At 57.1% G+C, this 25,416-nt stretch overlaps 1 protein-coding gene across 10 annotated transcripts in view; it reads left to right on the top strand.

Moving 5' to 3' along the window:
• The window catches only part of RBFOX3 (RNA binding fox-1 homolog 3), a 425,191-nt gene that overhangs the window by 126,646 nt on the left and 273,129 nt on the right, over positions 1 to 25,416 (top strand). For all 10 annotated transcript variants that reach the window (XM_073236032.1, XM_073236037.1, XM_073236033.1 and 7 more), the window contains one exon: positions 10,193 to 10,327. The gene's annotated coding sequence lies outside the window, so the exon portion shown is untranslated. The remainder of the gene's footprint in view (positions 1 to 10,192; positions 10,328 to 25,416) is intronic.

The following is a 25,416-nucleotide window of genomic DNA, read 5'->3' as shown; positions in this document are numbered from 1 at the left end:
GTATTGGTATTGTGTCTACGACAGCTAAATGCTAGGATTCCATGGAGGGAGGGGGCTGAGCTGCAGCGAATCCTTAGCACGTAGAGGTTCAAACTCGCAGCTGTCTGTGATGACCAGGAGAAGTCGGCCCGGAGGGGCTCTGTAGTAAGAGCCGCCTTCCGGAGAGGGTCTAGTTCCCGGAGCTGCCGGGCAACTCTATTCTTCGGTAGCTGTGAGCGTTCCACCAGCAAGAAGAAGGTTCCAAGCGCTTCAGATGTGCAGGCAGTGTGGCCAGAATCTTCCAGAACCAGCCAGATGTGGAGCCAGGTGGAGGCGTGGCAGTGGCCTGAGCCCTCCCACCTCCTGGCACCTCTGTCCGCAGAGTAGCTCAGGGGCCCGGGTCTACTGCCTACCCAGCCTCACTGCACCTGTGCAGCTCCGAGGAAGATAATACCTTTTAGGTTTGACCCGATTTTAGTTTCTGTTGTTATAACTGGAAAATCGACCTTTGAGCCCCTAGCAGCGGGGCTGAATGGGAAGTGATTGACGGGCGAGGGCGCTGCGGGAATCCCTAATGCGCCTGCGGGGAGGAGGAGCCGCAGCCTCCGCCAGTCTCATCGCCGCCCAGCAGCTGCTTCCAGGGCACATCTGAGGCTTCCTCACTCCCTGGGGATTCTGAAAATTGCTTACCCTGATTTAAGAGCACACAGACAGACAGATATAGATCGGTAGACAGACAGAAGGACAAATCCCTGCCTCGGCACCCGCGTTTCCAGGCTGCGGACTGCCTGCTGGACTTCCCTCTGTGGTCGTTCCTCCTGGGCTGTGATGTCACCTCCTGTTTCTGAGAAGGAAGCAGGCAGGGGCTGTAGGCTGGGGGCTGAGGCTTTGTGTCATCTGCTTGCCAAGTCTGTCCTTTTCTGGTTTTGTCTGGAGATCACATGGTGTCTTTTGCTCTAAAGGAGAAGGGGGATCGGGAAATTGAAGGGGAAAAGTATATCATTTAGCTATTGTGGTGTAACCAACTGCCTCCACAATCAGGTACTTAAAACAGCACTCATTTCCCTTCTTGCTCACAAGTCTGGTCAGCTGGGAGTCAGCTGATCTGGCTGGACTTTGGGTCTGCAGATTGGCTCAGTGGCTCTGCCCCCGGCTGGACTGGGCTGGGGCAGCCCTGCTCCGTGTGTCTTTCATCCCCATCCTGGGACCAGGGCCCAACCATGGAGAGGCAGGGGCATGGGACACATGGAAACATGCAAGGCTTCCTGCGGCCTAGGCTTGGGAAGGCCTCACATCTTTGCACCTCGTTCTACTGCCCAGATGAGTCCTGTGACTGAGCCCAGCCTAACATGGGGTGGAGAAAAGACTCCGCCTCTTCAGTAGGAAGCACTGCAAAGTCACAAAGGGTGCGAGGCTAGGGGGGAATAGAGCCCCTGGTGTGCGCCAGCCCAGCTGGTGAGGAGGGCCGTCCACTTGGTGTTTACCAGGGACCAGTCACTGAGAAGGCATTCTGCACACGAGATTATTTGTTTTTATAGTGACTCAGTGAGAGAGTTATTATCCCACTTCATAGATGAGCCCACTGAGGCTGAGAGAGGGTAAGTAATCGCCCAACTGACAGGGCGGCCGGGATGTCGGTCCATCTTCATCTGACTCCCAAGCCCCACCTCTCCGTCTTTGCGGTCCTGCCCCCGCCCTGCTCTGGGCCTGCTCCTCCCCTCACTGGGTTACTCTGTGGGTGGATGGATGGGTGGGTGGATGGACGGGTGGTTGGATGGAAGGAAGGAAGGAAGGAAGGAAGGAAGGAAGGAAGGAAGGGAGGGAGGGAGGGAGGAAGGAAGGAAGGAAGGAAGGAAGGAAGGAAGGAAGGAAGGAAGGAAGGGTGGGTGGATGTGGGTGGGTGGGTGGTTGGATGGATGGATCGATGGATGGATGGATGGGTGGGTGGGTGGATGGGTGGTTGGATGGATGGATGGGTGGTTGGATGGATGGATGGATGGGTGGATGGGTGGATGGATGGTGGTTGGATGGATGGATGGGTGGTCAGGTGTGTGGGTGGGTGGAAGAATGGATGGGTGGAGGGACAGATAGACGGCTGGATGGCAGATGGATGGACGGGGAGACAGGTACAGCCCATGCCCCCAGTGCCCCTGGCCCCCTGGTGGTGTGCACTCCTGGGTCCACCAAGCCCTGGTGCTGCCCCTGGCCTGCTGGCTTCTCCCCTTCTTTGCAGAGCTCCACCTAAGCCAAAACTCATCTGCTGGATCGTGAGAATGCCACTCCCAGGGGCTCAGAAGGGAAATGAGGTCCCAGAAGGCAGGGGTCATAGCCAGGGTCTCTCAGGGACAGCAGATGGAGGCCATAGTGGGCTGCCAGTCACCTGAGCTTTTGTACAGAGGTTTCCTCTTTGACAGGCGTGGGCGTGTTTCCCACCCAGAAGACAGGGCAGGTGTGGGCAGAAGAGCCTCTTGCCAGGGAAGCGAATTGGGAGGGAGAAGGCGGCTTGGGTGGCCCTTGCTTCCCATCATGCCCCTCAGCACGGACAGCTGCTCTGACTGGGGCCCCCCAAGCCCTCTTGCACATCAGCCACCCCGTCTGCTGCCTCCAGGGAGGCCTGTCTGAGACCAGGGCCTTGTTGCTGCCAGAAGGAGAGGGGAGACCTCTGCAGCCCTGCAGCTGCCTCTAGACCTGGGGAGATCTTGGGCAGACTCTGGGTGTTTGCCTGGTTGCTGATGGGGTGCCCATTGTGCTCTGGAGGAGAGGGGGAGCTGCTGAAGTCATGCCCCCAGAATTATTCCATAAGCTGCACCTCTCAGCACCCCCAACCCTGGGTGTAGGGTGTCTGCCCCTCCTGGTGCTGACCTGTGTGCCGTGGGGCCGTCCCTGGCTGGTACTGACCAGAAGAGGCCAGGTGGGGATTCTGGGCCCAGTTCCATGTGGCAAGGTGGCTAGTGTGGGGCCTTGGCTGAGGACACTTTCCTGTGTGGCCACATCTCTTCCCTTCTCTTCTCATGGCAAGATTGCTGGTGAGCAAAGGTCCAGCCTGAAGCGTTGACGCTGGCGGCACCGCCTTCCTGCTGCTGCTGGTGGAAGTCCCTGGGGCAGGTCTCAGCCCCACGCGTAGGGCAGCTGCACTCTCGTCACGTTGATTATTGCCTCTTCCCAGACGCACGGATCAGCTCCTGTCTCTGACTGGATAGTCACGAGGCTCTGCAGCCCGTCATAGCCTCAGGGGTCTGGGAGAGTGGCTTTGACTCAAGATCCAGGGTTGGTCCGCAGGTGATATTTTAAAAATTAAAAATGAGAGCAGTTCCCATACTATGAAATGTATTGGTCTTGGTACAGTAGAGGGGGTTCTGACGAGTGTGTACACCTATATAAACATCATCTAAATGGAGACAGGGCACCTCCATCTCTCCAGAAAGTTCCTTGGTTCGGCAGGGGCTGGGGCGTTACAATGCAGGCAGGCGAGTCCAGCCTTAGCAGGGCTCTCAGGATGGCCTCAGCCAGTGCAGGCCCACGACGGCCCAGCTACTTCGAGAGGGCGGAGGGGCTGGAGGGGGCAGCAATGGGGCAGCCAGCCAGGGAGGAGTCAGAGACTGGCATGACCATTGGCTCATCCCCTGCCTCCATGCAGGTCGCCCTCAGGTCCCACAGTAAATGTCCATGTCCTTCTTGTGGCAGGTGCTGTCTTCAATAGTTCCCAGACCCGAGCAGGGCAGGTAGGCATTCAGCATTCAGGTGACAGTCTTGTGAACACTTGAGACCGTACATGGGAGCTCAGAGGTGGGCATCTCTGTGCCCTGGGTTGTCAAGAAAAGACAGACAGGACACCTTGCCCTGGGCAGGATTACTAGCACATCCGGTGAGAAATCCCCCTGTGCGCTGCTTCTGTCTCAGCCCCTTCGCTGTGTTCGGTCCCTGTTAGCCTCCTGTGCTCAGGGAGGTAGGCACAGGGGTGGGGACAGCTGAGGACGGGTGCCCATGCCAGGGATGGGGCAGCTTTCTTCTGGCATGGGAATTCTCCCAGAGCAGGGCCTCTGTGGAATTCTCTTGGAATGTTTGTGCCAAGCAGGTGTTGTTACAGAAGCTGGAATATGTATTTTAAAAGCGTGTCACTGTGCCCTGTGCCCAGGGTAGAAGACGCAGCCAGCCCCAGGAGGGCAGCATTTGAAAAGCCTTCCAGGAGATACGTCAGCTGTGGGCAGACCTGTGAGTGTGCAGCAGAGGTGGAGGTCTTGGGCCCGGCCCAGGCCTGGGGACTCCAGGTCCAAAAGGGGCCTTGCAGGGAGGCGGCCATTCATGTCTTTGCAAAGTGAGGCAGGGGATTGTGTTTCCACCCAGGACCACTGGCTTTTATGAGCAGAGGCGACAGCGCCCCCTCTGGGCTCCCCTGGCCCCATCAGCGCGCCAGCCCTGGCCGCCGCCTAGGCAGGTGCTGCAGGCTCTGGGGAGAAGGACTCAGGCTCTCTGTTCACACCCTCTCCATTTCTCTCCACTGTCCAAATGTTAGACTCCTGTTAAGGTCACAGTCCTTTCCATTTGTAATGTAAAGCCAGTCTTGAAGAAAACGTTGGCTGTTCAACATCAAAATCTTGTTACCGGATGCCATGTTTCCACCGCGCGGATACCTGGCGGGGCTGAGATAAGTGGAAAGAGCTTCCGAGCCGACGTGCTGTGCTATCTGCCCAGGCCAGGCTGCGTGGCCTGGAAGCGCCAGGGGCCCAGCCCCCCACACCCCCACCCTCCTGCCCCTCCCTCAACCCCCTGCACCGTCTGCAGGTGTCTCAGCCCTTGTGTCCCTCCCCCACCTCCTTGCCCATCCCTGTGTCCTCCCTTCTTCCCATGTCTCCAGCGCCTGCTTCTGTACCTCCCTGCACCCCTCATCCCTGAGACTCCTGAGGCCCCTGCATTCCCATGGCCTCCTTGTGTCCCGCCTCCACGTCTCTGTGCCTCCCTGCCAGCCGGTGCCCATGTCCCCCTCCCATCACACCTTCAGGGTGGGCTTCACCATGGCCTTGCTATGCCAGCAGAGAAAACCAACTAGGAGTCCTTGTCCCCAACCCCAACCCTGACCCGGAGTAGCTCTTCTCCCCGGCCTTGCCCAAGGGCACCTCTCTGAGCTGGTGTCGCAGGCCAGCAAGGATACCCACAGAAGGAAGGGAGTGGAGTGTGAGGAGGGGGCTTCAACTCCTTCCTGGGCGTGGGGCCGTGCATGATGCCCAGGGAAGCAAGTGTGGGGATGAACCGGGGGACCGTGCTGGCCCCTGCTGTAGGCAGAGCTCATTCTGTGGACAGCCAGCCGGGGCCTGGGCAGCGGGGCTGCTGCGCCGGCCGGCCTCGTTTCACGGTGCTCTGCATCATCGCACTTTGCTGGCACTGTGATCTTACAGATGGGGGGGGTTTGTGGCCCCCAGCGCTGAACACGTCCATCAGCGCCCTTTCCCAGCGGCATTTGCTCCCTTGGTTGTCTGTGTCACATTTTGGCGGTTCCTGTAATATTTCCCTTTTTCATTATTATATTTGGCATGGTGATCTGTGGTCAGTGATTGTGACTTTCTGGAAGCTCTGGCAATTAGCATTTTGTAACAATCAAATATTTTAAATTAAGGTGTGTATGCTGTGTTTAGACCCAAGGCCGCTGCAGCCTTAACAGATTATAGAACAGCGGAAACGTAATTTCCGTGGAGAGGCTGCCCTGGGAAACCAAAGCATTCATCTGACCCCCCTATTGGGAGACTTCATCGTGCCGGCCTGGAGTACCCCTGGGGGGTGCCTGTGTGTCAGGCACTGGGTTTGCAGTGCGGAACAGGGGTGTCTCCCCGCCCTGCAGACCGTGGATGAGTAAATAAACAACTTAAAATATAATTACAATTAGCAACAGGTGCTACAAAGGAGGCCTTGGGAAGCAATGATGGAGAGCCACCAAGGAAGCGGGGTGCTTGGGGGGTGCCCGGCATCAGATCCCCATTTGAGGTGGAGGGGAGCTGGGTCTGGTGGTCCCACAGGAAGCAGCAAGGGGCAGGGGCAGGGGACAACCGGGTCCCTTCGAAGTTTGGTCCTGCTGGGCCTCTTCGAGGCATATGATGCCCCTCTTCTTATTTGGTGTTTCATCCCTGCCTGTGGATTCAGCCACTGTGTATATTTATATTTTTGATATCCCTGTATTAGTTATCTGTTGTCCTGTAATAGCCAAATTTCATCAAATTTTACACCAAAACTCAGTGGCTTCCAACAACAGTCGTTTATTAGCTCATAGTACCTTGGGGCCGGGAGCCGGGAGTGGCTCTGCTGGTTGTTTTTAGCTCAGGGTCTCCTGTGAGGCTGCAGTTAGTATGTCGGCTGCTGGGGGAAGGTCCCAGTCCTAGGATGTGGGTCTCTCTGCACGGCCGCTTGATGGTCGTGTCCCCCTGACGTGACGGCCAGCTTCCCACGTGAGTGAGGCAGAGCCACCGTCTCTTTCATGACCTGATCTCAGATTTATTTGATGTGCCGTCACTTCTGCTGCGTTCTGGTCACAGACCAGCCCTGGAACAATGTGGGGCTGTGGGGGGTGGGGGCAGGTTCAGGACACGAGCGTGTGCTGCAAACCCCTTGTGACACGTCCATGGGGTAGTCTTCTCTGTGTCCCCAGCACCTAGTGCAGAACTTGAGGGACATTCAGTGCAGGAATGGTGCTTTCTGGAACGGCCAGGACGCGGCAACTAGATGGCCTGAGTTCCCTGAGTGTCTGAAGCAGGCCTGGTTGGCCATTCCAGAGTCCCGCTCATTGCTTCCTGGAAGCGGGGAGCCGGGATGATTCGGTCGGGGAAGCGGGGAAGTGGCGGAAAGCCTCACAAGTCGCTTTGGATTATGTGCTTGGCAGCTCTGTCTCATCATGCCGTGGAGCCCACGCACAGCCCACCCAGCCGTGGATGGCTGGAGTTCTCTTGTATCTTGGGAACATTTCTGTTCCACAGCTTTGGGGCCTGGAGCCCCTTGGCCATGGTCCCAGCCTCATGTCAGGAGTTCTGGGCCCCTAGTTTGAGCCCGGCTGTCACGAGGGTCACACAGCTTTTCCTCCAGAAGCTGCTTTCCCCGACCTTGGGGAAAATTGCTTCCCAAATTACATCCCTCCATTTCACAAGCTTTAACCACAGAGCTGAGGACACATAAATTACATAAGGCCCCTCCCATCCCCGTTGGGTCTGTTGAATAGTGTAACCTTTCAACAATACCTGAAGGTGTACTGTGTCATTAAAACACACTGGTATTAAAAAAAGCCCCAGCCACAGCCCCAGCCGCGCTGCTGCAGTGAAATTGTCACAGACTCCCACTGGATGCCAGAATAATAAAACCCAAATCATTTTTGCTGGAGACAAGACTCATAAGGCACGGGGGGAGTCAGGAACGAAGCTGGTTTCACAAGAGTGGTTTAAAAATGGGAGGAGGAGGCTCGTTTATTCAGCAGATTACATATTCCCTGAAATCTTTACTACTGAACCGAAGTGGCACATGCTGTTCTTTCCTTGGTTAAAGAAACAGCGAGTTTTGCTGGCTTCACTTGAGTTGCATGTTAGGCTCTGGCTTAGACCCTTTGCTTCAGTTTGGGGGGAAGCATGGACTGAGAAGGAACTGGGGAGATGAGAAGTGGTGGGAACACCAGCATCCTGAGGTGGGGTCGGGGGGACTGGTGAGACACGTGGGAAGGGGCTGTTTCAGAGAAAAATAAGGAAAGGAGACAGCGCCTCGCTGAACCTCGAAGTGGGCAAGTTGCTGAGGGCTCCGTGTCCCAGGGATCTGGTGTGGGTGGGTGAACAGCTCCATGCAACCTGGACACTTTGATGGTTTTTAAAAGGAGGTTTTTAAAAGAGTAATGCCAAATCCTTGGCATTACTCTTTCCCCAGTGTTTCTGAGCTCTAATCGACGTGTAACTTTGCATTAGTTTAAGGTGCACACCCGATTAACACACGTGTATACTGTGCCATAACTTTAGCTAACATAGTTACACTCACATAACTACATTCCTTTTTTCTTGGTGACAAGAACTTTCAACGTCTCTTCCCTTACCAACCTGCCAGTATACAACACAGAAGTGTTACCTATGGTCAGCAGGCTGTACAGAACGGTCCCAGGACTTACTCTGGAACCCTGATACTGCCTTGCAGGGCAGCATCTGCCCAGAGGGGGCGCCATTTAGCCCCCAAACCTCGTGGGAGCATCAGGCCCTGGGGAAGGGGGCAAAATGAGGGCTCCTTCAACCCTATAAACAGAGCCACTTCCACAGATGACCCTTAATTTATAAAGGACCACGGCCTTCCGCTTGCCTTCAGGTTCTGAGATTCAAGAGTGCCTTTTCTTTGGAGATTTGGAAAACAATCCACAAAGTTGCTTTGCTGCTGGGCCTCTCCCTGCGTGAGGAGCTGTGGTGTGAGGGGCCCTCGGTGGGCTCACGGGGGAATGTGAAGGCCATCCTACCTCACTCCCACCTCTGGGCATCAGGGATCATCCTGCTGACAGACCCAAATGAATGACAGCTGATTCCACCTGCTGGTTTTCAGGGTGGCCAGGAGCTTTCATAAAAACATTGCTCAGCTGCATTCTGCTCCCCAGACCTGCCTGCTGCTGCTTTTCATTGTTCATGGGCGCTGGAGGAGCCCCCGCTATGTGCCAGCCCTGTGCCGGGCGCTGGTAGCACGAGGGGGAGCGGAGACCATCACAGGTGTGCCCCCAGGACTATGTGCAGTCCCGTCTCCATGATAACTGGGCCAGACTTTCCGCCTCACCCTTCCCCTCTCCTTCATCTCTCTCCTCCCTCCGGGACCCACACCTCTGTGCAGCTCAGAGGCAGCAGAGGCCACCCCCTAGTGGGCAGGGTACCCGGCCCTTGGTGGCGTGCAGGGGCTGCCTGCCTATGGCTCTCAGGCTGTGAGGGTGGCCAGAGGACCTTTTCACTCACACGGGTCTGATCTAGCAGGGGCCTCCGCTGGATTGTGCCCGTTTGTGTCGGTGTATTTTTTGCAGAGGATATTTTAGAGGTCTAGGCGTTTGTTTTCATCTCCTGCCTGACGGCGAGAATCCAACAGGAGGCCTTCTGGGGCCAGGGCACCAAAGGCAGCCCCCAGCCTGCAGGCCCCATGGGGGGAGAGCCTGGCGCTCAGCAGCAGGCAGGGGTGGCCTGCCTGGGCCAGGGGCCATGGGACTGACTTGGCAGCTGAGTTCTGGGGGCGGAGGGGGGGACCCCTTCCAGGTCTCAGCAGCAGGCACCGCACTGCCCAGCAAAGAGAACAGCTCTCCTGGGGGAGCATGGCTCCCGGGATGCTGAGCAGAGTCAGGGCCCAGGCTTGCCCTCTGGGTGGGGGGGGTGCCGAGGCATTTGCCCCGGAGTGGATGGCCTGTGTTTCAGGATGAGAGGCATTCTGGGGCATCTCTCGGATCCCTGGAGTGCCCTCTCCCTCCTGTCTTTGCCCATTACTTTGTCACTGTTTTGGGGCTTAGGTACCGGGACGCTGGACTCAGTGCCTGGATGGGCAGCACCCACATGACCACCTTGCTCCTGTTGCAACAGGTCTGGTGCACAAGGAATTGCAGCCCTTGCCCTTTGGTGCTGGCTGCTGAGGATCAAGCATTCAATCAAGACTCAAACCTGCTGTCTTCCCCACCCCAGGTCACACCCTGGAGCCTCCTTCTCCAGGCCCCCTCGTCTCCCCAGCACCACCACCCCCAGCATATGGCCGCTGCCCTGGGAGAATCAGAGCACACACCCGCTTTTCCCTGCAGTGGGAGGGATTCATCAAGGGAGTGGCGCCACCCAAGGGATCTTTTAAAAAGAGAGGGACAAGGGAGTTTTGGGAGTGGGTGCAGCAATGAGTTCTGGGATCTAAACTGGGTGAGGCCGGAAGTGACAGCTTGGGGTGAGACAAGAGGGGGTGAGACCAGCACAGTGGGGTCACAGCACCACAGTGGGGTCAGGCCAGCACCGCAAGGGGGCTGGGGAGAGCGGCAGAGGGGTGGCCCTGGGGGCAGCCGGGCAGCCTGCGTGCCGTTTGGCAGTAGGGGTCTGCGGGCTTGTTTTCCATAGGGTTCCCTTCGTTCCCCAGGAGCTGGCCCTGGTGGTGACCAACTGGCTCTGAAGCTGCCCTCTCTTCTCTTGGCTATTAACACCAAGCTTGTTTTATGTCCAAAAATGGATATTTGCTTCTAAAACACCAAATATGTTTCCTTTTCCTCCAGGTTGAAAGTCTGTGTCTGAGGCCCTGAGGCTTTTTTCCTGCTGGTGTTTGCTGTCTCCTCCACCCCAGGGAAGTTCCAGGAAGAACGCCTGGGGCCTGCCGACTACAGCCCCGCAGACCCACCCACCGCTACCAGGTAAGAATGCCTTCGCCTGCCACACCGTCCCCGAGCTTGCGTCTGTGGTGGAGAAACATCTGAATGCTGTGTTTTTATTCTACATGAGGAGCTTGCAGGGCAGGGATGTCCCACTGGCTCTGGTTTCTGCAGGTCGTGGTGTCTTTTGTGGCTCCAGGGAGTAAGATGGGGAGAAGCAGCAGGTGTGTGGACATGGTGGGACTCAGGAGGGGCGACTGCTCGCTCGGAAATCCACCAGCCTGCCTGCAGAATTGTTATCCTAGGAAGGAGGGTGGACAGACTATGGTGTCCACTGTCTGCTGCCAGGACAGCATGCTGCAGAGGCCAAGGTCAAGTTCTGACCCTCCCTGTGTGGTTCTGTGTTCTGCCCAGATTTCTTGCAACCCCGTGAGCGGCTCCAGGGCCTTCACCTGAATCCAGAAGGGACCCAGTGATCACCCTGCTTCCCCCTCTAGCACGTGTGCCAGCTTCAACTCTGGCACTCATCACCTGGAGTTAGCAGAGGACCCCACAGGCTTAGGGCCCATCCTACCTAAGGCTGCCCACTTCAGATGCCAGATGCAAGTGTCAGGGGCCACCTGAATTTCTGACTGACTGGCTACAAGTTCAGGGCTCCTACAGCCCTTAGTTTCGATGATTTGCCAGAACGACCCTCAGAACTTAAAAGAGTGCTATACTGCAGTATGTTTTTATTATAAGGGGTATGCAAAGGACCAGGTCTGGGAAAGTCCTGGCTGTGATTATCCGACCCTGGAGCGTTAGGATGGGTCACCCTCCCAGCACATCCATTTGTTCACTAACTTTAAGGCTCTCTGACCTCTGGGTGTCCAGAGTTTTATTGGTCACATGACTGAGCTCAGCTTCCTCCCCTCCCCTGAGGTGGGAGGGAAAATTTGGACCCTCTGATCAGTGCCCCTCCACTGAAACCATCTGAGGACCCCCCATGAGCCTCCTGGTCAGCATAAACTCAGGTGCAGCCAGGAGGGACTCATTATAAATAATAAAAGACATTATCACCTTTGGGAGTTCCATGGATTTTAGAGGGTACCTCCTAGGAACCAGGGACAAAACCAGCTTCCCTATTACACCAGGGAGAAGTCGGGTGCGGCCTCGCTTCCTGCTGGGAAGCTGCATGAAGGTGGTCCATGCCAGTCAAAGCAGGGCAGGAGCGACCCGGGTCCCCAGCACCGCAGTCGGCTTGTGTGCTGACTGACCCTGCTCTGGGCTGAGCACACGGTTCCCATGGATCCCACACAAGGTGCCGGCCATCTCCAGGCAGGCTGCGCCTACTGTCTTTTCACAATGGAACAGGGTCTTGACTCTGCCCCAGGGCATTTGGGCTTCCTTCTTGCAGCGAGGTGGTCCGTCCAGTGACTGGGCTGTGTTCAGTCATCCAGCTGTACCTGGGCATGGCCACTCAGTGGGGACAAGACAGTGCTTGCCCTGGTGGAGCGTGTATTCCAGCGGGCACATGGAGGGAATGGACACATCTTTAGAACGATGTTGGGTAGCAACATGCCATGAGGAGAATGAAACAGGCAGAGGTGACCCGGAGCATGGAGCCTGTTCGCACCGGGTGGTCGTGCAGGCCCTGGACACTGATCTGTGAGTGATGGGAGTGATCCGGCAAGTGCAAAGGCCCTGAGGCAGTGATTCATAGGCGTGTTCGCGGAGTAGCGAGAGGGCCGTCTGCCAGGGTTGAGTGCGGAGTCAGGGCGGAGGGAGGTGCGGTGTGACCTCTCAGAATTCAGAAGCCTTAGGACAGGGTAAGGATTTTGGATTTGGCTTAAGGACGGTGGGAGCCACTGGAGGTGCTCAGCAAGGGACTGAATGACCCAGTGTGAGTTGTATGATGATGGCATTGCCTTGAATGGGGAATAGACAGAACCTGGAGGTCAGGGAAGAAGCAGGGACTGGGGAGGGGGTTGCTTTTGTCCAGAGAGAGGCAGCCATGCGGTGGGCCCAGGATGAGGAAGGGGTGGGGGCACGTTTGAGACAAGCATTTTAGATGACTACCCTCCCACTGGAAATGACTCACCCCATTCACCAAGGGGACCCCTTAGAGCGCCTGGAAGGAAGACCTTAACCCAGACTGCACTGGGATGGCAGCAGGGCCACGGGACCGTCCAGAAGGTCTCAGTCCCACCGACCTTCTGAGCCTCCCTCGCAGGGCTCCCGACAGCCCATGGGGCTGCCATAAATCCAGTACAGGGTGCTGTCCTCTGAAGCCCCTTTATTGTGGCACGTGCCAAGATTGCCAGCCTCGCCAGGTCTCTAAAACACCCTAACTGGATGTGTGGTTTGGGGCTGACCTGTGGTCACGCACTGTCCCCTGAGTCTTGGGTCCTGGTTCCAAGTGATGCCCGTGGCTCTGCCCCTGGGGGAAGGGCAGCAGAGCGTTGACATCCTGAGAGCAGGTGACAGTAGGTCATCTCTGTGACCTCTCAGAACGTGTTTTACCTTGAGGGAGGTTGTGGGGCCCAGCCTGGGCTTTCTGTGAGGCCATGAATATGTATCCTCCGCAAAAGGTAAATTCTTAGGGTTGTAAAAGCTGAGAGCACCAGACCAGCTGGTCCCTGCTGGTGAGCCGGGAAATCTGGGATTCAGCAGATCCGGTGCAAGCTCCTTCCGTCCTGGAGCCCTTTCTCGTGCTCTCTCTAGCCCCTTGTTGGTTCTGAGGAAGTGCTCTGAAACTGGGGGACAGGGAATTTCCTTTTGAGTCGTCTTCTTTCCAGTGGGGCGGAGTGAAGGGGAGAGAGAAGCCAGGGGACCCCAGCTTCCCCGTCACCCTGGGCAGCCTGAAGCCTGCAGAGGAAGCCCAGCTCAGTTGCCTGTTCATCAACTTCAGGCAGCTGGTGGTGGCGGGTCTCAGAAGGGAGACAGCTCAGTGGTCAGGTGTGCCAGCCCCCGGCCGCCTGAGCCACCCCTGCCCAGCGGCCCCTCCCCACTCTTCTCCAGGGGACCCAGGTGCAGGCTTCAGAGGGGGCTGCCAAATCCTCTCTGCAGCGCTCCGGGCTCAGACTTCTGGAAAGATGGGAAGAGTCTGGGAGAGGCAGCATGCTTGCCTGTCAGCTTCGCCTTGTCCATGACTGACTGAGTGGTGTGCAGGGGGAGGGCTCTGCTGGCAGGCTCTCAGAGGAGCTGGCGGGGTGGAAGTTTGTGGGGTGACGGTGGGGGGCAGAGGGCGTGCTGGGGCTCCCGTCGGGCACCCTTCATTGCCCCGCATGCAGTGCAATGTCCCTGGGAGTAGGAGGGCTTCGGGATCCGTGAGAGAACCCGCCCGAGGGCCCTGCTCTGGTGGGAGCGGGGCTCTGTCCCCTTGGCACGCAGGACTAGTTGGGGTAGCTCCCTGTCACTGCAGAAGCGACCTGGCTGGGAGGGGGGGCAGCTGGAGGTGGGGACGCGGGGGAAAAGCTGTTTCTCCCCAGGCGGTTGCCCCAGCCCAGCCCCAGCCCCCTCCCTCCGCCTTGGAAGGGTCCCGTAAACCAGACCCCATTCTGAAGCTCTCCCTCTAAATATGGATTCAGTTTGGATTTTACTGTATAGTAAATTCTGAGTCATTATTAAAAACATGGATGGAAAGGAATCTGCTGCAAAACCACATGCAGTGGTGGGGGTCTGGGGTAGGGCGGTGGAGGGACCCACCCACCGGCCTCGGCCTTTCCCCACCTGCCCCTTCCTCTCTCCCCTGCCCCTTGCCACCCCCACGGAACAGTCAGAGTCCTTCCGAACCACGCCGCTGGGTTCGGGGTCAGATGGAGCAGAGGGCGCAGCCGGCTGTTCCTTCCCCAGGTGTTCATAGCGGCGGGCAGCGCCTTGGTTCTGGAGCTGAGAGATAAGCAAAGTGTTCTAGCCTGACCCCTGGCTCCTCAGTGGGTGCCCCCAAAACCTGCAGGGGAGGAGGAAGTCCATGGGAGGTTACTGTTCTTGCCCAAGAAGAATGGCTCTGGGCTGGGCCCAGAGGCACTTTTCCAACTACTTTAATAATGTCCAGGTACAGGCAGTAGCAGGCCACTGAAGCTGGGCTGGGTGTGAGCATGTTACAGCTGTGCAGCTGCCCCCCAACTCCAACATGAGAACCTGTCCAGCTACCCCGGCCTCCACCCTTGGGGACGGACCCATGGGCGGCAACACGAGACTTCCCATAAATCATCCCCGAACAAGCGTGCATCCTGCCCCATCCATCACGCCCTGTCTCTTGTCTGCTTGTTTTTAAAAGCTGTTAAACTGGAATCCATCACATGGCATCCTCGGGGGGCACAGCCAAAGCAAAGGCTGCCCGCGTCAGCAATATTAATACACAGAGAGCTTCCTAGAGCATCGAGGTAAATGTTTCCCCTGTGGTGGGGAGAGGGAGAGCGTGGCTTTATCTAGTTACCCCAGAAGCTAATGGGATGTTCCCTGACACTTGCAGTCAGTACATTCCTGCCACGCATGAGGAAGCCCTGGCTGCTGCTGTGGGGGGGATGGGGGGGGACAGGCTGCTGGCGCCTCTTCCTTCTCGGGGGTGGGGGGCTCTTCTTCTTGCACCTGGTATTTTAATTTGAAGACTTTAGCCTGAGCCAGTCTTTGGAAACACAGATCCTTCTAGGAACACCTGAGATTCCTCTCCTATGGCTAGATGTATTTGGGAAAGAAGAAGGTGGTTGAGATCAGCTTTAGTCCGTCCTTCAGGTTCTGGGGACGTGCCCCTGAGGAAACGGAGGGAGACCTGGGGCGCTCCTGATACCGCTCCCCTCTGCTTTCCTCTGCGAGGACCCCGTTTCACTGTGGCTGGAATCTTCCAGGGTGTCCTTAACACTCACCTGACCGACTACTGCTGTGTTTGCCTCCAAGGGCCCTCTGTCCATCCCAAACGGATGCCATAAACCTCGGGGGCACTGGGGATGTTTCGGCCCATCTGCTTTTGGCTTCTCCGCTATCCTTTGCCGCCTATTTGTTGGTTGAACGATAAAACTGCTTACTGGCATTAGTAGGACAGCTTCCAAAAAATGAAGCCCTCCCTGCTGGGAACCCCCTCCCCAGTGAGCACCCCCTCCCGGCTGGGCACCCCTCCCTGTGGGGCACCCCCTCCCAGCTGGAGCTGTCCAACTAGAGCCCATTCAGCTCTCTGTGCTAAAGCACTTGGAAAATTAAAGGTGAGGAGAGTTTCACTAAAGGCGAGCACTGGGGCAGAAGGAAGCTCTGCTGGCCGTGCCCAGATGGAAACAGTCTGAGAAGGGAGTGGTGGGAGCCAGCGGCCATCTCATCAGCGCGGGGCCCGGTCTCTGGGCAGTCAGAGGCCCCAGAGCCCAGGGCGTCGGGATGGTGAGCCGTACGGGGGTCTGAAACTCCGTGCTCTGTATGGGGGTCCTGGGCAGTCGTGGCAAAGGGCTGTGGCCGGGGCATTAACACAGCAGAGTCATTCTCTCACAGTTCTGGAGGCCGGAAGTCTGGGACCAAAGGGTCCCAGGGCCTTGCCCCCTGTCCCGGATTCTGGCGGCCCCAGCAGTCCTTGGTGTTCCTTGACTTGCAGACGTGTGATTTCAATGTCTGCCTCCGTCATTGCATGGCTGCCTCCCTCTGTGTGTCTGTCCCTGTGTCTTCACATGGTGTCCCCTCTGTGTGCATGCATATGTCCAGATTTGCTGCACCTTATAAGGACACCAGCCATTGGATCGGGGCTACCAGGAGGACCTCATCTTAACCTGATCGCTTCTGCCAAGACCCTAAGTCCAACTAAGGTCACAGTCACAGGTTCTGGGGGTTAGGACTTCAACTTATCCATTGTGGGGACGCAGTTCTACCCACCCACAGTTCCTCTATCTTCTAGCATGTCTGGGGAGGAAGGTGAGCCCAGGCACTGTGACCCCTGCATGTCCCCCTGCATGACCAGGTGCTGACTTCACCTGGTCACTGGGATGCTCATGACTATTGTTGGCCATTTTTTAAGACAATGGTGAGGATGTGTCCACAGGCCCCTCAGGAAGTGGAGCTGTCAGGGGGACAAGTTGGGAAGCCTCTGACCCACAGTCAAAGGTCCTCAAGGTCAAGGGTCCCCAAAGTCAAGGGTCCTCAGGGTCACGCTCCTCCATACACCAAGAGGCGGCAGAGGTGGCTGGTGTTCGCTGAGGTCCCTTCTTGTGACCAGGGTTTGCTCTTCTCCACCTGCTTCCTACCTTCCTACTGTTGAGATCGGTTCTGATAGCAAATTAAGAACTAAACAGACCCCAAATCCGAACCTAAATATAAATGGTTCGTGCTGCAAGTGTGGAGCGCACGCTTTTGTTCCACCCTGGGGAGAGGAAGGTGTTTTAGCACCCGTGGGTGGGTGGGCCAGCAAGGTCTCCCTGCAGGGCTCGAGAGGCCCAGAAGGAATGGAAAGGAAGGGAAGTAAGGTTGGGGCTGAGAAGGTGAGGGAGACAGAGACCCCCGGGAAGGGGTGGGGCTGAGTACGGGGAGGGCGAGGGGCGCTGGAAGTCAGAACCGTGCAAGAGAAAGGGGCCAGCAGTATCCAGGAGGGCGGGCACGATGACGGCTCAAGAGGGAGAGTCGGGAGCCACGGAGGCTAGAGGGGCAGATGGCACCAGGGACAAGGGGGGCCTGGGGCAGAAACCAGAGCCTGCGTACGAGCTGCTGAGGTTTGCAGACGCAGAAGTCCAGTGCGGGCAAGCTGGCTGTCCGGGGAAGCTGCGTTCCCAACCCTTACACGCATGCGATCCTTCTTCCTGTGAGACTGTGAGCTGCTGCGCATGACAGGCTGTGCCTTCTGCCTGGGCTGGCCGGTGACTGTCACCGTCGCCAGCAGCTCAGGTGCAGGAGGTGGGGGAAGGGGGCCATCATCCCCCCTCAGGGCACATCGTGTGTGCACCCGTGATCCCAGCAGGCCCCCAGTCATATACAGTCACTGTGTGGAGTTTGGGACTCCACGGAGATGTTTTGGGCAGAGACACAAGCAGATTCCACGTGGATTTGTGCAAATTCCTTAATTCTAGATTCAGAGTGGGTTGTTATCACAGGGTCTTGAGGATCCATGACCCAGCCGTCTCGCAGGGGTCACGCTGTTCTGGCTGGTCTCACTGCCAGATGGGTCCCAGGCCAAGGCCCCTCGATCCGATTCCCCAGAATCCACACTGTGGCCATCTGCCTCCACACGTGTGCCGGCACTGAACTCAAAGGGCAAATGGGCGAGCAAGGATTTTTATGGACGGGGCCAAAATGATTTCTTTATCCAATTTGCAAGGATACATTAAGTATTCCCAGGTTTTCAAAGACATCTGTGTTCTGTGGGGCAAAGAACAGAAAAAGCATGTCAGCAAATGCCTCAGGAGGAAAAATTAATTTAGAAGTAGAGGCTGAGACGAGCCTAGCTCTAGCTGTGTGCGTGCATAGGAGAGGAAACAACCATTTTTCTCTCTTTCTTTGGGCAGGGAGCAGAGGTGGAGTTTGGACAGGTGGCACGTTTGAGTGACCTCGTGTCACCCACCGAGTGTTGCTGAGAAATGGCTTGAAAGGCAGGAAGTGCTCAGGGTGTGGTCACCTGCAGCTACCAGGGGGTCTGATCCATATGTCAGCATTACAGGAGGGGCTGGAAGTAACCAGTTCAGCAAAGATCCGGGAACATACTCATACAACCACTTCACGCTGGAGGTCGCCCTGTGCCTGGGGTGCCACATACACAAAGCTTGTCTTAAGGTTCTGGTCTCGGGGTTGCCATGGACCATCCCTGTTGGTCCTCATGACAACCCTGTGCGCTGGACTCCATGAGGAAACCGGGCCGGATAGTGAGTAGCACAGGGCCATCCAGAATTTGAACCCACAGGTGGCTCTCTGGGGACAACACAGACTCAGGACATGTCTCATGACCCGCACAGAGCTACTCAAAGCAAGGTCTGGGGACTGGCGTCTGTCCTTGTACAGCTGCCACCATTCACTGTAGCCCGGGTGCAGAAGCCGACAGGAAGCCCTCTGTGTCTTCTGTGGCATTTTATGACTATTGATCTCATATGAAGGAATTGGGCTTTGTATTTCCTGTCTTTTTTAATCCATTTTCCCAGCAATTCCTTTTGTATAGTTTAAAAACATACAAAACAAAAATACAGGCCTGCAGTGAGTCGGAAATAGAACAATGAGGCCTTCACCACCCTGAGGAGCGTCACAGGGCAGATGCGGGGTCAGATCGCGAAGCCGCTGGAGTCTCAGTGACCTCGGTGGTCGACTGGCGTGCTGGCGCGGTGTCCTGGCGTGGAAATGTGCCACAGCAATGAGCCGTGGGCGGGTGCGCCAGGCGGAGTGCCAGCCTGGGTGCTGAGCGCAGTCCCTCTCCTGGTCCAGGGCTGGCCAGGCTGCGTCCCCTGAGGCCTCCTCCCCGTGTCCTCACGTCATCATCCCTCAGTGCGTGTCTGTACCCTCATCTCCTCAGGACACCAGCCATGTGGGACTGGGCCCAGCCATGACCTCCTTTAACCTCACCTCTTTGAAACCCTCTCCCCAAATACACACACATTCTGGGGAGTGGGGGCTAGGGCTTCAATACACAAATGCCGAGGGGGCACCACTCAGCCCACAGCAGAGGCACACAGGAAGGCTCTGCACTACTTTTGCGATTTCTTGTGAATCTCACATGATTTCAAAGGTGTTTTTTTTAAAGGATGACACCCCCTCCCCCACAACAGCATGGCCACTGTGGTTCATCTTAGAGGGGTCCTGGCAGGCACTCCCACCATCCCGGGTTTGGGGGAACTACTCTCTGGGGTGGATGCCGGCTTGGCATGGCCCAGACTCCCCCTCTCTGTTTTCTGGCCTCTCTTCTGTCCCAAGTCTGCAGATGGCAGCTGGAAGGTGCCCTGTCCTTTCCTCTCCCGGGTTTCTGAAGGGCACAGACTTCCGCCTCTTCCACAGCTCTGCACACAGTAGGTTTCCACAAAAGGCTTTCCCACCTGTGGTGCAATGCTGTAGACCTGGGTCTGCATGTCCGCACTCCGCAGCAGACCCTGTCCAGGAAGCTGGGACCGGTATTACCCATAGGAGGGCATTTACAGAGCATGTTTCCTCTCAAGAGAACATGTTAGTGTGCAAATAACTTGGAGACAATGACTATCCTTTAGGCAGTATGTTTGGTTGAGCAGTACAGGGTTGTGTGTCTTCTCCATTTCCATGGTAGCCGAGGAGAGGCAGACACCTGCGTGCCCAAGGGCTAGGTGCCCTCCTCGGCCACGAGCACAAGTGTTGCCCTCAGTAGGCATGATGAGAGGTGGCGTTTGAACATTTGGTTTGTGAGCCAAAATGTTGTTGGGTCAGTCACTATTCTAGACCATTCTGCTGCTCAAAATGTTCCCAAGGCAAGGACATAATGATTTTTAAATTATTTAGTATTTCTTGCAGCCACATGCACCCTTTGCAGAATGCTTTGCTCCCGAGTCCTGGCACATAGTCTAAGCATTGCACTTGGACCAGAACTCATGAAGTTTACACTCTCCAGGAGCTCGGATGTGCTGTAGGCCACTGCCACGGGGAGCTGTTCATCCTCCCAGCCTCCACAGCAAGGGCTGCAGGGACCCAAGACCCACCTCCAGTTTGCAAACAGGAACGCTAAGGCATTTTCAGAGGCAGGCAGAGGCTTGTTCTCTGTCCGCAGAGAGATTCATTCTGGCAAGTCTTTCTCCTTTTCTGAGTCTGAAGGAAGGGCTGATTCTCATTTTCTTTACGTGATGGCTCATCCCAGAGCTTGAACATCACCTGTATGCAGTAGGCTGTGCTCAGGCCCAAGGAGATTAAATGGCTTGTTTTGGGTGGCAGAGAGGCACACAGCATTCCACTGGAGGAATGAATTTTTCCTCCAAAGACTCCAAAGACTCCAAAAGATTCTCCAAAAGAGAATCTTAAACCTGCATCCCTGAAAGACTGGGTGTCTACTGCCAGAAGGGGTCCAGAGAAAGCATGACATTTCTTTGAAGTCTTGTTGTCTTAAAAATTCATACAAATCTTACATCTAATCCACACCATGCTTGTGCTGGTTGTGACATAACAGTTCTATTTCCCCCTGGTACTAAATGCTTTAGAAAGAGGCATGTGCTTAGCACCGGCCCCATCTTAACACTGTGTGTCCTTGGGTGACTGAAGGGGGGCGGGACGGGTGGGTTCCCTGGTTTGAGGTCTGGAGGAAGGGGATTTAACATGAAGTGCACATGTGTGTTGGAGAGAAGTTTGGATTGGATGAATTTTAATACCGTCCTCTGTAAACTTTGATGAGATTCTTTGTACAACACTGATATTTCACCTCAGGGCCCAAGAGCTTAAGTATGAGCCGTTGAGTGAGGATATCCCAATCCCCCCCCACCCCCACCCCCAGAAGCCTGCCAGATTTGCTGGTGGCCATTTCCCCTGTTCCGTTTCTGTCCAGCAGGGTGGGTATGTGCACTTCGGCCCTTGGGGTGGTGTCTCTGGCTGGGACATCCTGAGTTAGGACGAAATCTGAACACGTTTCCATTCAGTCTCCAGCATTGTGGGGCCCCGCCGGGGGCACCAGTCCGGGCCTGGTGCTCTGAGTCCTGATCTAAGCATACACAGGATGGTGCTTAGATGGGTAAAATGCCGTCTGGGGTCTGCAGGGGAACCAACGTATGTGTGCGACATGCTACGCTGGGCTCTTATTTAATCCATGGATCAAGATCGCCCTGTGAGGTGTGCATTTCCGTGGGTGGAGCCACGATCAGGAGACACGCCTCAGTGAGCAGGGGGCCTTGAACCTGACCTCCCACCTTCACGCATGCCGTCCTGACTCCCACGCAGCACGCTGCCTACCCCTGACATGTAACTAGGGGTCCTGTCATTCCTTGGCCCACGTCACTCCATCCCACTGGGACTAGGAGAAGCCCACCAGTGGGGGCTGGGACCTGGACATGAATCTGCTTCCTGGGGTCACCGGTCTAGCTGTGTTCAAGTGTGGGCAGAGGGAGGAAGTCCCCTCTGGTAGGTTCAGTGCAGCCCCTAAAGGGTGGTCAGGGCACCTGGTGGAGGGTCAGACCCAAAGGCTGGGCGTGTGCGGCAGAGATCTGGAGAGCCCAGCAGCCGCCGGCCCCCCTCCCAGGGAGGGCTGAGAGCAGGCGGCCAGGTCCTTATTGGATGGGCCCTGAGGCCGGAATGCCGGGCACATCATCCAGGCCGGGGGATGAGGCAGGACCAGGAGTGGGGAGCGTGGGCACCCCTCTGCAAGGCCCGTCTCAGGCCAGGCCTCGTCCCAGGAGCTGGAGGGGCTTGCCGGGCCACCTGCCTGAGGTCCTGGCAGAGCCGGGAGGGCATGGGCAGAGAGCTGGGCTGCAGCCTGCCCACACAGGTTCAGACCACTCCACCTCTGCCCAGCGGGAGTTAGGCTGGGCTTGGACCCTTGGCTTCTTAGCCACTACTTGGCATCAGGGCCCTGGACTAACCTCTCTGAAATGAACCGTAAAGGAGAAGGTATAGAGGAAAAATACTGGATTTTTTCTGTATCTATATCCATCTATCTGTATTCTCTATCATCTGTCCATCTGTCCATCCATTCATCCATCACCCACTAATCTGTCATTATCCATCCATCTGTTTTCTGTCCCTCTAGAAGTTATTTCTTACCTCCATTGCTTATACACCCCCTTTGGATGGTATTGGGGGGGGGGCGCATGTGATCACAGTCGTGTCCCCTTGCCAGGCCGCCTCCCGGGCCCACCTGGGGCCTCTGTCCGCTCTGAGGCCTCAGCAGAGCCTCGAACAGAAGTACCATGCGGGGGGCAGGGAGAGGGGAGAGAGCAAGGTGGCGGAAGGGGCGTGGACCTACATGGGGGGGTCTCCTGGGGTTGGCTGTCAGGACTGGTGTGTGACATGTGACATCCAAGCTCCGGCGGACTGGTCCTGCCGCTCCCTCCGCCCCGCCCTCACTGCTACCTCTCTGGGGGCTTCACTCTCGCCCTCGCTCCCCCTTCACCCCTCACCCCCCTCACCCCTCCTTGCCCCTCCCCACAGGTCGTAGATGTCCACCTCCTCCTTCCAGGCTAAGTGCAGCTGCCATCCCCTCTGGGAGGCTCCCAGGCCTCCCCAACCCCAGCTCAGGCTGCGTGCCCTCCCATTGTGCCCCCACCCTTGTCCACTCCGTGGCGAGCCCCCAGCGTGGTCACAGCTGTGCAGCTTTCCAGTTAGAGCCCTGGTTTTGGCTGGGGGGGGGCTGTGCCTCCAGGGGACATTGGCCATGTCTGTGACACTTCTGATTGTTATGACTGGGAGATGCTGCTGGTCTCTAGTGGGTGGAGGCCACAGGAACTGCTTGGTATCCTATGTGCAAGGCCAGCCCTTACCAGCAGGGAATGACCTGCCCCAAGTGTCTGCAGTGCCGTTGGGATTTTGATGACGCTCTGGCTTTGGGCGGAGGACTTGGCTCTCAGGCTTGGGGTGTGGTGGTGGTCCCTGGTCTCCAGTGTCCTGTGGGCACCCGTCCAGGGGGTGTCCTGTGTCTCCAGCAGGGACGCAGACTGCCAGCCATTGGTGCTGTGGTGGACGCTGCAGGGCTGAGCAGGGAGGCCACCCCATGCCCTGTCCCTGGGCTGGAGGAGGCCCTCCTCTAGGTCCCTGAGCCCTAGCTCCTGGGTGGGGAGACAGGCCACACACGGGGACTTCAGGAGAAAGCAGAGGCTCAGAGGGCAGGATGGGAGGGGCGGAGCCAGAGGAGGTCAGCACCCCAAGACCTTGGTTGAGGCCTCCGCGCGAGCATCACAGACCTTGGCAGAGAGGGACCTTGAATCCTGAACAAAGACAACAATGAGCCCAGTTAAAGAGGAACAGAAGCAGTAAATGTAGCCACCCCTGGAGCCTGGCGAGCAGCAGGGCTGGGACAGTGTTCCACACGGTGCTGATGACTTCCAGCCACAGAGCCGGGCCCAAGGGACGGCCTGACCCGGTATCACTGCCCTTCTGCATGGCCGGGGAGCCGGCGGGAGCAGAGGCTGCTTGTCAGGGTTTCTAAGCCTGGGTTTTTCAGGCAGGCAGGGCTGGGGGTGGGGACAGGCGTGCTGGCCACAGGTGTCCAGTTGGGACACGCTGCAGCCTGTGGACGTGTCCTAGCACTCTGCATACAGTCTCCAGGAACCAAGGACAGGGCCCTTCTTAGAAGAATTAAATGAAAAGGACTCGGCAGCTATGAGTTTCTCTACCCTCATTCCCTCCTCCTTCTGCCCAGCGCCTCGTTTTCCTGTTATCACCCGAAATCTCAGAGAAAGACACTTAGCTTTGGAGAACTAAAGTAGGTGGGGAAATGTGTGGCCCGCCAGCCGTGCGTAGCCACGTGCATGGTGGACCCACTCTGTACCATGCCCAGCCGTGTGCTTCCAGCACATGTGGAGTGCAAGTGGCCCTGTGCCGGGCTCACAGCAGTCACTGCTAAAATACCGCTACCTCTGTGCCTGCATGAGTTGCGACATCACCTGCCAGCTTGGGAGTCCAGTGGTCCCTGCTTCCCACCTGCTAGCATTGATCCCCAGGGGAGGGGGACCTGGGGCCTTGCTCATTGGCCGTATGGACACCTATCCTTGAATTGTCCCATGTGACCACATAAGCCTTTCTCCAGGCCCTATGTCAACAATGATGGCAAAGGTGTCTGTCACCCAGGAGAAGAATGAGTGAAATCACTTGCTTTCTTTGGGTTGTGCTTGGAGGCGGTGGGGAAGGACTCTCAGGAAAACCCTCGTTTCTCATTATAAAATGGCTGGTACTTCAAGCCCACCTGCCGGAATCACCAGGGCCCCTCAGACTGCACATGATGGCTGGGGCTCATCTGTGCTGTGTTGTCAGTATCTCGACCTACTGCAGACACCCTCCTCCGCCCTTGGGGTACGGCCTCCCCCATGGGGGGAGCAGCCTGGTCTGTGCCCCTTTGGAGGGGGTGAGCCTTTGCAGAAAGTGCGGTGGGAAGCACCGTGCCCCTCAGTCTCCCAGGACTGTTCCAGATCCCTGGGGTCCGGGGAAGTGCACGACTTGTCAACCAAACGGTAGCCCAAGGATCTAGTGAAGCCTGAGGACCCAGGGCTGGGGGGTGGAGGGCAGTACCAGGGCGCAGTCCCACCTGACACCTGACGTGCACAGAAGGTCCTCCCTGCACCATGGGCTAGGACATGACCTGGAGAGACCAGCCCGGGGCTGGGAGCAGTGCTGCAGAGCCTCTCCCCACAAGCACTGCAGGCAGAAAAACTGGGGCCATGCTTCGGATTTGGATAATGGAGCTGGAAGGGCTGGCGGGGCCCAGGTTGGGGCCTTCTGGATGGGGTGCTGCCCACCGGCTGCTCCTCACATGGCAAAGGCACAGACCTGCCTAGTTAACATGCAGGGCGTATTGTGCCTGGAGAAATCTAGATGTATTTTGTGTGTGTGTGTGCGTGCTTGCATGTAAATGTGGGTAGGTGCTGTCCTGATTGATGGCAATTAGCATTTTCTAACGGGAACAGGTGTTGGGATTGCCCGGAAGCTGGTACCGAACGCCCACGCCGCCATCTGCTCACCAGGCAGGGCAGAAAGACTTGCCCCCACCCCGGCCTGGGCCCTCTGCTCCCCCACCGTGTGTACTTAGGACTGTGTGAGGCTGTTTCTGGAAGATTGAAAAATAATAATAAAATGTTCTCAGGGTTATAAATAGTTCGTGCTGCTTGTGATGGGCTGGCGTGCACTCTGGCCAGCAGCCCTGGTTTCTGTGTGGCATGGACAGTGGGAGCGGGAAGGGAGCGTAGGTTGCAGCCCCAGCGTCGGGGTGGGGGTGGCCTGAGGAGGCAGCCCTCATGGTGGCTTGAATCAGTTCCTGGTTGGGAAGGATGGAGGTGACAGGGAAGGAGGGTGCAGGAGATGGAGGCGGGGAGGGCTCTCCCCAAGGCTCGCTCACGAGCAGGAGACCTCGGACCCTCCACGGCTTCCCACTTTCTGGCCTTGGCCTGTGGCCCTGGGGCAGCCATCGCCAGACCTCCTGGGCTGCTCCCACTGGGGGGCGGGGTGGGGGAGGTGGGCGCGGGGCTGGCCTGTGTCCTGCGCCCAGCCGGGGGCCGACTGGCCGGCCGCCTTGCCCTGGTGTCCAGGGGGGCTGCAGAAGGCAGCCCGGCCTC

Source organism: Manis javanica, chromosome 4, assembly GCF_040802235.1.
Source record: "Manis javanica isolate MJ-LG chromosome 4, MJ_LKY, whole genome shotgun sequence".
Classification (NCBI taxonomy): domain Eukaryota; kingdom Metazoa; phylum Chordata; class Mammalia; order Pholidota; family Manidae; genus Manis; species Manis javanica.
The sequence above is the reverse complement of the archived record's forward strand: the minus strand, read 5'-3'. Positions and strand labels throughout refer to the sequence as shown.